The sequence below is a fragment of the Podarcis liolepis genome, assembly GCF_965112155.1.
Source record: "Podarcis liolepis genome assembly, chromosome: 15".
NCBI lineage: Eukaryota > Metazoa > Chordata > Lepidosauria > Squamata > Lacertidae > Podarcis > Podarcis liolepis.
The window spans coordinates 22,378,062-22,388,120 of NC_139566.1; the positions used below are offsets into that span (position 1 = coordinate 22,378,062).

At 49.7% G+C, this 10,059-nt stretch overlaps 1 protein-coding gene across 1 annotated transcript in view; it reads left to right on the forward strand.

The window, feature by feature from the left end:
* RBM19 (RNA binding motif protein 19) overlaps nt 1-5,362 on the forward strand; it is a 104,246-nt gene extending 98,884 nt beyond the window's left edge. The window contains exon 25 of the mRNA XM_083478525.1: nt 5,024-5,362. The gene's annotated coding sequence lies outside the window, so the exon portion shown is untranslated. The remainder of the gene's footprint in view (nt 1-5,023) is intronic.
* The last annotated feature ends 4,697 nt before the right edge of the window (nt 5,363-10,059 follow it).

Here is a 10,059-nt window from a genome sequence, read left to right on the forward strand (position 1 = left end):
ACTCCCACAGGAGTACCCACTTGGATGGTTTTAAAGAGGATTGGACAAATTCATAGAGAACAAAGCTATCCGTGGTGACTGGCCATGATGGCTGTGCTCGGCGTTCATGGCCAGAGGTTTCCGAATACCTGTTGCTGGAAACCACAGGAAGGGGAGAATGCTCTTGTGCTTGGGTCCTGCTTGCGGGCCCCCAAAGGCATTTGCTGGGCCCACCGAGAGAGCAGGATGCTGGACTTGCTGAGCCATTGGCCTCATCCAGCAGGCTCTTCTTACCTTCTTACTAAGAGAGGATAGAAAGCAAGGCTGGGGAAATGTATGTGGTCTGGGGAGATGGGGTATGTCCTGGGGAGAGTTCCAATAGCCAGTTAGAGAGGGCTGTATCCTGCCACCCTCACAGGCAGGCTCAAGGTGTCTGCAGGACAAGGCCTTCGTGGTGACTGCTCCCAGACTGTGGAACTCCCTCCCTAGGGAAGTCAGACTCTGCTCCCCCCTTGTCCTTCTGCTGCCAGATGAAGACTTTTTTTATTGCAGCCGGCTTTGGGGGACTTGGTCTTCTAAGGAAAGGACTGGTGCTGTGTTGTTTTTATTGTACAGTAGTACCTCGGGTTAAGTACTTAATTCGTTCCAGAGGTCCGTACTTAACCTGAAACTGTTCTTCACCTGAAGCACCACTTTAGCTAATGGGGCCTCCCACTGCTGCCGCACCGCCGGAGCACGATTTCTGTTCTCATCCTGAAGCAAAGTTCTTAACCTGAAGCACTATTTCTGGGTTAGCGGAGTCTGAAACCTGAAGCGTATGTAACCTGAAGTGTATGTAACCCGAGGTACCACTGTAATTAACTAAGCTTTAAAAATCAGAGAGAGAGAGTTCTGAATTTATTAATGTTTAGGTTTTTAAAAATGTTTGCTTCTCCTCTCCCCCCCCCCCCCATGTTTTAGCTGTTCCTATTTTACCTGTTAGCTGCCTTGAGTCCTGTTCAGGCATAACAGCAGCAACAACAACAACAGGCTTGAGGATAATACAGTCGTACCTTGGAAGTTGAATGGAATCCATTCCAGAAGTCTGTTCGACTTCCAAAACATTCAGAAACAGAAGCGCAGCTTCTGATTGGCTGCCAGAAGCTCCTGCAGCCAATCGGAAGCCATGGAACCCGCATCGGACGTTAGGGTTCCAAAGAACATTCGCAAACCAGAACACTCACTTCCGGGTTTGCGGCATTCGGGAGCCAAAACGTTCAACTTGCAAAGTGTTCAGGATTCAAGATATGACTGTAATAGGCCTGAGGATCTCCTTCCTGGTATTTGGAAAGTTAACACCAACGCCTTGACTCGAAAAATCAGAGGGCAGGCGCAGCACGGATCACACACAACCTCTGCGATAGGAGTCTGAGGCGCCTCAGGTGGTCCTTTTGAGAATGGCCATGTCTTAGGTTGTCCTTTCAAAAATAAAAAGGGGGGGTGGAGCGGGAAGTTTAAACAAGGGGCTGTGTTAATTGGATTACAGGCCAGCTGCCTGTGCTTCCTGCAGGGAGGCATCAGGTGCACAGAGACAGTACCTTCATTTCCAAACCTCGGGTTATATATCCAGGAAGCTCCTTTGCCCTTGCTGCCAAGTTAGGAGCAAACATGCATTTTGCCATGCCGCTTCCCTTTACGTTTGGGGTGGGGGTTAAAAATCCATGTGTTTCTCAGTGGGGGGGGGCATCGGATCCCATATGGTTTATTGCCCCCCCCCCCCATTTGGGGCTGCGGGGAAGAAGCCATCCTCCTCCCTTGCGCCCCGGAGAACGAGCGGCACTTCTGCCTCCCTGTTTTTCCCCTCCAAGCGTATTCATTCGGGAGAGGGAGAAATGGCGTAGCAGGGAGCTGAGATTTCAGATTTATCCATTCATGAATAATAATCAGGCTGAGCAATTCACAGTAAATGGGTATCCAAATTGGCTAATAAGGAAGGCTTTCACCTCAAACTGGAGCTGGGCGAGAGACCGAGAATATCAACAGACGTTGGCTGTGGCATGTGTGTGTACGGCGATGTGACCTGAATCAGTGAAATATGCAAACCAGGGCCAGGGTGCCAGCAAAATAATAGGCATCTCTGTTAGCAGACGGAGGAGAGAGCAAGGCTGGCAGGCTGACAGCTTAGCAGCCTTGGCGGGGGCTTCCCATTTGGCGCCTGGGGCCCTGGTTAACTTCTTCCTGGCTCTCTCCGCTGCCTGCTCAGCTGAGTCACAGCAACGTCCGCTCTCACAGAATCACAGAACTGTAGAGGTGGAAGGTATCTCCAAGGCTCATCTTGTCCAACCCCCTGTGGTAGCAGGAATTGCAACTGAAAAATCCCCAACCGATGGCCATCCAATCTCGGTTTAAAAGCCTCTGATGAAGGAGAGCCTGCCACCTTCTGAGGTGCAGGTAATACTGACCTGCATAGGCCAATGGCCTGACTCATTATAAGGTTGTTGTTGTTGTTTAGTTGTGTCCGACTCTTCATGACCTCTTGGACCAAAGCACGCCAGGCACTCCTGTCTTCCACTGCCTCCCGCAGTTTGGTCTAACTCATGTTTGTAGCTTCAAGAACACTGTCCAATTATCTCATCCTCTGTCGTCCCCTTCTCCTTGTGCCCTCAATCTTTCCCAACATCAGGGTCTTTTCCAGGGAGTCTTCTCTTCTCATGAGGTGGCCAAAGTATTGGAGCCTCAGCTTCACAATCTGTCCTTCCAGTGAGCTCTCAGGGCTGATTTCCTTAAGAATGGAGAGGTTTGATCTTCTTGCAGTCCATGGGACTCTCAAGAGTCTCCTCCAGCACCATAATTCAAAAGCATCCATTCTTCGGCGATCAGCCTTCTTTATGGTCCAGCTCTCACTTCCATACATCACTGCTGGGAAGGCCCCAGTGTTCCCTATCCCCCTGACTTAAGGCAAGGATAAGGAACCTGTGGCTCTCTAGGTGTTGGTAGATCCCAACTCTCATCAACTCCAGCCAGCATGTCCGGCAATCTCAGACAGTGGGAAGAGTCCCAGACCAGAGGAAGAGTCAAGCATAGGTGCCACACCTTGGCATTAAGTGGGAAACTTGGCATTAACTGGGAATGCACTCCTCATGGCAATCTTCAGAGTACCATGCAAGCTACTCTCAATTTATTTTGGCTGTACTTTTTTAAAAAGAAGAAGAAGAAAAGCTCAAAGATTTAGCTTTTATTCCCAGATATGTTGCAGAACTACATCTTCCACCATCCATGGCCACTGGCAGTTTCAAAAACAGTCTTCAAAGGCAGCCCCACACAGAGCACATTGCAGTAGTCTAGTCTGGATGCCTAAGAATGTAAGACTAGGTTGTGGAATCAGTGACGCTGTTGGATCACAGCTCCCACCATCTCTGGCCATTGGTCACGCTGGCTGGGGCTGATGGGAGTTGGGAGTCCAACGACGTCTGGAGGGTCAGAGATTTCCAATCCCTGCTTTATTTATTGCATTTGGAGCCAAACTGCCTTGTGACAGCTGGGGCAAAAGACAGCCATCATGGCCAGCAGCCATTGGTAGCCCTACCCCCCATGAACCTGTGCTAATCCTCTCCCAAGTTGGTGGCCCTCTTGCGGGAGCGAATCCCCGCAGAATATGCGTGCGTGCATCGTTGGTACATGTAGACAGGGAATTTGCACTCTCTCCTTCTGGAGGCGCTGGGTATAAATAAATGAATTAAGTCTGAGAGGGGAAGGAGAAGCCTCTGCATTTGCATGCAGGCCTCTGAGATTATTCGGGGAGGAGGCAGAGTGGAGGGGAGAGGGTGACTAAAGGGCTGGGAGTCTTGGACTTAGTTGGAATTCAGCCGCCAGAGCTTTGCCTCTCCCTCTGATGGCTGAGTGTGATTGACACTTACAAATTACCCAGCCAAAAGTGTCGAGTCTTTGACCCCTCAGTAACATCTTCGGCAAGCTTGAGATTTGCCAGCATTTTGTCATCTAATTACTACAAATCCCTTGAAAATTCACTGGCTGGTGAATTTTTAATGCGGGGCGCCGTTTTCAGCGTGATGCATTGCCCAGATGGGATTGCGTTCCCCTCTTTCCTTCTTTACTTTCTTCCCTCCCCAAGCTCTTCAATTCTTGCTGGGTGGGGAGGGGGGGAGAGTTGTGGGGTGGTGGGCTCTGCCGGATGCCATTGCAGAGCCAATGGCCCTCAAACCAATTATTTCACATTTGCAGGCACCTAGTTCTGCATCTGCGGAACTGCTTTCTCTGTCTGTCCGAACCTTCTCGGCTGCAGTGTGCTTCAGAGGCGACAGGTGCCCGTCAAGTCCAGTGGGGCGGAACGTGGGGAGCCCACACTGTAGGCGGAGCCTGAGCCATTGAGAGGCGGAGCCAACAAATTCCAGCTTCGTCTCCCTCCTCCTCCTTACAAGGGGCAGCACTAAAGCCACATTTGTGCCATACCATTGGGGAAACTGGGGGTTGTCAAGGATGCTGAGTTGTTGGGAGACACCTATTCCTCTCCTAGAGCCAGAGTTCCCTGGGAAGAGGGATAGAGGCTTAAGGGTGCTTCTTACATAACCCCCTAACAGTCTGGCTTAACCTTCATTCCCTGTTCCCAGAGAATTCTGGAAAGCGTAGCTCTGGAAGGGGAATGGTGATGGGGAGGTCCCTTAGCCACCTTCAGCACCCTGGATAGCTCCCAAGATTCTATGGAGGGAGCCATGGCTGTTCAAAGTGGTATCGCACTGCTTTAAACATTTGGTGTGAATGAGGCCTAAGACGGAAGAGCAGGAGGCAAGCAGTGCCACCCCTTGGAAGAGCTGTAAATTAGAAGACAGGCAAGGTGGGGCTGCCTGGGGGCAGAGTGAAATTGGAGGGGCAGCGCCCCCATTTGCCAAAATGAACCAGCCTCCTCTGCGGTATTGGGTCGGCATGTCCTAATTACGTGATCTTCCTCAGGTCCTTCCCTGGTGCTCAAGTTCTGCTGGGCAGAATGCTCCCTTCCAAGGATCAAGCCACCCACGTAACACTCTGTATCTTTTCTCTCCCCCGCCAGCCCCAGTTCAGAACTGAGTCACGGCCGAGAGAACAACAAGGGGATTCTGGCCCCTCCTCGAACCCAAGTGGATCTGTCCCGTGAACCCCGAAGAGGAGAGTCCTTTGAACAAGCAGCTTCGAAGCGATGGCACTCATCACTTTCATTCGCCTGCCGTTTCCTGGCTAGGAAAAGCAACAACTCGGCTTGATGAACCAGCAAAAGGAAGAGAAAGCTTATCAGCAGTTCAGTTTTTGTCCTTCCTTAATAACTTGTATAGTTTTGAAAGAGAGAAAATGTGTACATAACTTATTTCTAAGGAACACGTCCTAATATAAAACAGCCTATCCTTTGTTCCCACTGCCTGGTTTCTCTGTCTTACTCCCAACTAGTGTTCACTATTCCATTATTTTGCTCTCCCTCCAGTTTCCCAGCATTTGCAGCCAGGGATGTAAGAGCAAAAATAGGAATCCTGGTAGGGTTGGAAGCACCAGAGTTGTGTGGGGCACCAGAATAGATTAAAACATTAAGAAGAACCTGCTGGATCAGGCCAATGGCCCATCTAGTCCAACATCCTGTTCTCTCGCGGGGTCCAACCAGATGCCTTTGGGTAACCCACAAGCAGGACCTGAACTCAAGAGCCCTCTCCCCTCTGGTGGTTTCCAGCAAGTGGTGTTCAGAAGCATTTTACTGTCTCCAGCTGTGGAGGCAGAGCATAGCCATCCGGGATAGTAGCCATCAGCAGCCTTCTCCTCCATGAATCTGTCCTGTCCTCTTTTAAAGCCATCTACCAGTGGCCATCACTGTATCCTGTGGGAGGGAGTTCCACAGTTTAGCTATGTGCTGTGTGAAGAAATTGCTCCAACGTTCTTCCAACATTCATCTTCATGGGTTATCTATGAGTTCTAGCATTAGGAGAGAAAGTAAGGAAACTGTTCTCCACCCACTTTTTCCATAGTATGGGTAATTTTATTACTGTCTAACCAGGTCACCTCTTCCTTTCTTTTCCTCTGAACTCAAAAGTCCCAAATGCTGCAACCTTCCATCACGGAAAGTCTCTCTGCAGAAGAGTCCAAAATGGGAGATGGGTTCAGCTGGAGAAATTCACCCAAAGATAGGCAAGACAAGCCGTCCTGGATGAAGCCAGTGGCTCGCTCAGTATCCTGTTTCTGCATTTCCCAACCGGACACCTTTGGAAAGCACACACACAATATTAGAGTGATTTGACAGTCCGTCCCTCTTTCCAGGGAACTCTGGAAATGGTGCCTCTGTTAGGGGAATATGGGTCTCCTAACATCTCTCAAGAATCCCTCACAAATTACATCTCCCAGGATTCTCTGTGGGAATCTGTGACTATGAGATAAGAGAGCTGTAAATGTCTGGCGCTGATGCAGGTGTGGAGAACAGTCGGCTCTGGATGTTGTGGAACTACAATTCCCAGAAACCCCTTAGCAAGCATGGCGGGCCAAAGGTTCCACAACGTCTGGAGCGCAAAACATTCCCCACCACCACCACCTGCATTAACAGGAGCCCGTGTGGTGTAGTGGTTAGAGCAGGCTTCTTCAACCTCAGCCCTCCAGATGTTTTGAGACTACAGTTCCCATCATCCCTGACCACTGGTCCTGCTAGCTAGGGATCATGGGAGTTGTAGGCCAAAAACATCTGGAGGGCTGAGGTTGAGGAAGCCTGGGTTAGAGTGCTGGACTAGGACTTGGGAGACCAGGGTTCAAGCCCTACTTGGGCATGAAGCTCAGTGGGCGTCCTTGGGCCAGTCACCTTCTCTCTGACTAACCTACCTCGCAGGGTTGTGGTGAGGATAAAATGAGAAGAATTGTGTGCACCACCTTGGGATATAATAATAATAATAATAATAATAATAATAATAATAATAATAATAATAATAACAACAACAACAACTGATACGAACAAAAACGGACAGCTTAGCTCATCTCTCCTGGAAGCTGGCAGTGGCTTCTTGGCTGTGGTCCAGCTGCAATGGGTGCCCTTCACTCCTTGCGGTGTGGGGAGAAGAGGCTGCTCCCCATTTGATAGCGCTCTTTGAGCCGCCGAGGGGCTGGGAGAGGAGAGGCGTTTGAGCATCCGCTTGGCCGTCTTTCGAATCCAGTTACTGCATCCAGAAGCGTGAAATCGGCAGCTCTCACTGGGCCCCACCAGAGACAGCTGCATCTCATTCCCACCTCTGCCTTGTGGAGCCAGTGGGGGATTTTCTCCTTGAAAGATTCGCTCCCTCCCCTCCTTTTTTAAAAAAGAAAAGAAAAGAGAAGAAGCGGGGGATGGTTTGCTACCACTCTCTCTTGCACAGGCTTGTCCAGGCAGCTCTTGCGGCCCTGAGAATTAAGCGAGGAGGAGATAATTTCCTCGGGAGGTGTGAATTTTCATTGTCGGCTTCCTGGCTGGGGAAAGGAGGAGCCGGAGGAGGGAGGCATCTTACAAGGAGTGAGGAGGGAGATCCAGCCAGGACGGTCATCAGGAGTTCTTCTGCAGCCTGCTTTGAAAAGGGCAGAGATGTTCAGCACCAAGAATGGAATTGGCATAGGTCCCAACCAATTCAAAGTGTTGGTGCTCACCTTTAAAACCCTAAACAGCCTCGGTCCAGTATATCTGAAGGAGCATCTCCACCCCCATCGTTCTGCCCAGACACTGAGGTCCAGCTCCGAGGGCCTTCTGGCGGTTCCCTCATTGCGAGAAGCCAAGTTACAGGGAACCAGGCAGAGGGCCTTCTTGGTAGTGGCACCCGCCCTGTGGAACGCCCTCCCACCAGATGTCAAAGAGAACAACAATTACCAGACTTTGAGAAGACATCTGAAGGCAGCCCTGTTTAGGGAAGCTTTTAATGTTTGATGCATTACTGCATTTTAATATTTTGTTGGAAGCCGCCCAGAGTGGCTAGGGAGGCCTGGCCAGATGGGTGGGGTATAAGTAACAAATCATTATTGTAGGAGAAAAGTGGGGGAGCTTCTGGCTTTCCAGAACTACAAACCCCATCAGTCCTAGCATGCATGGCCACGGGCCAAAGCTGACGGGAGTTGTAATTAAACATGAGAACATAAGAGGAGCCTGGTGGATCAGGCCAGTGGTCCATCAAGCCCATTCAGCTGTCCTCCTGAGCAGGCTGCTGAAGCTGGTGAGGCTTCCTTGTTGATGGACCACTGACTCACCCTGATGCCTTTGATCAGTGGCTACTAATCATGATGGCTTTGTTCTACCTCCACTGCCAGAATCCCTAATACTTCTGAATGTGGAAACCTCAGAGGAGGGGAGAGAAGCTCTTGCACTCGGGTCCTACTTGCGGGGCTTCCCATTGTGGCATCTCATAGAATCATAGAGTTGGAAGAGACCACAAGGGCCATCGAGTCCAACCCCCTGCCAAGCAGGAAACACCATCAGAGCACTCCTGACATATGGTTGTCAAGCCTCTGCTTAAAGACCTCCAAAGAAGGAGACTCTCATTGGCCACTGGGAGAACAGGATCTTTTTCTTTTTCAATTTTTTTTATTGATTTTCCAAATTTATAACAAACATCAAAAAACAAAGAAACAAGCATAAATCCTAACTATAATAATTCCACTTTTGTTAACATTGTTAGGTGACTTCCTCGAATCCCCCTGGCTGATTTTCTATATATATCATTGTAACAGTTTTCCAAAACTAATTTCTCATAAAATTTACTTAATCCATTAACATCTTTACTTCTTTTCATTTTAACTTTAGATATATTATTCTATAACTTCACATATTTAAATCCTAAGCCAGTCTGGTACTCGCAAGTGTTTCTATTTAAACTATCTTAGCATATTTAGCTAAATAGCCTTTAAATTTCATCCATTCCTCCTGGTACTCCTCCTCCTTCCGCTCGCAGACTCTTCTGGTCAGGTTGGCTAGCTCCCTAAAGTCCATCATCTTCATCTGCCATTCCTCCACTGTTGGTACTTCTTGTGATTTCCAATTTTTGGCCAACAAAATTCTAGCTGCAGATGTGGCATACAAAAAGGGAAAACAGTGTCTTGGACTAGATGGGCTTTGGCTTGATCCAGCTGCCAGGTCATAGAATCATAGAATTCAAGAGTTGGAAGGGGCTGTGAGCATCATCTAGTCCAACCCCCTGCAATACAGAAATCTTTCACCCAAGGTAATAGTAAAGGGACCCCTGACCATTAGGTCCAGTCATGACCGATTCTGGGGTTGCGGCTCTCATCTCGCTTTACTGTCCGAGGGAGCCGGTGTACAGCTTCCGGGTCATGTGGCCAGCATGACTAAGCCGCTTCTGGCGAACCAGAGCAGTGCACGGAAACGCCGTTTACCTTCCCGCTGGAGCGGTACCTATTTATCTACTTGCACTTTGACGTGCTTTCGAACTGCTAGGTTGGCAGGAGCTGGGACCGAGCAACGGGAGCTCACCCCGTCGCGGGGATTCGAACCGCCGACCTTCTGATCGGCAAGTCTTAGGCTCTGTGGTTTAACCCACAGCGCCACCCGCATTTGAGCCGGGCTCAAAACCATGACCTTTGGTTCAGCAGGGCCCTCTCTACCCTCCATCAGAGGTCAATGGCACATTCCACCCAGGCAAAAGAAGGGATGTTGAAGAAGGGATGCTGAGGGGATTGCCAAGGGCCAAAGAGATCTGAAGCGCCACATTGCTCCCCAGCTCTGAGGCTCGCCGTCCCTGCCCTAATGATTTCATTCTTTTATTCCTCCCCAGGCCCCAACTTGAGATGTGTTTTTATTGCATTGTATTTATCACATCCATGTACCGCCTTCTTGCCCAGGGAACTCGAGGTGACGTACATGGTTCTCTGCCCCATTTCACAGAATCATAGAATTGTAGAGTTGGAAGGGGGATTCCCCAAAGGTCATCTAGTCCAACCCCCTGCAATGCAGGGATCTCAGCTAAAGCATCCATGACAGGTGGCTCCTCCAACCTCTGCTTAAAAACCTCCAAGGAAGGAGAGCCCACAGCCTCCTGTGGGAGACCTTTCCCTCTGACTTACTGCCAGAGCTGTTTGTCTGCCCTGTGAAGTTGGTTGGGCTGAGAGGAG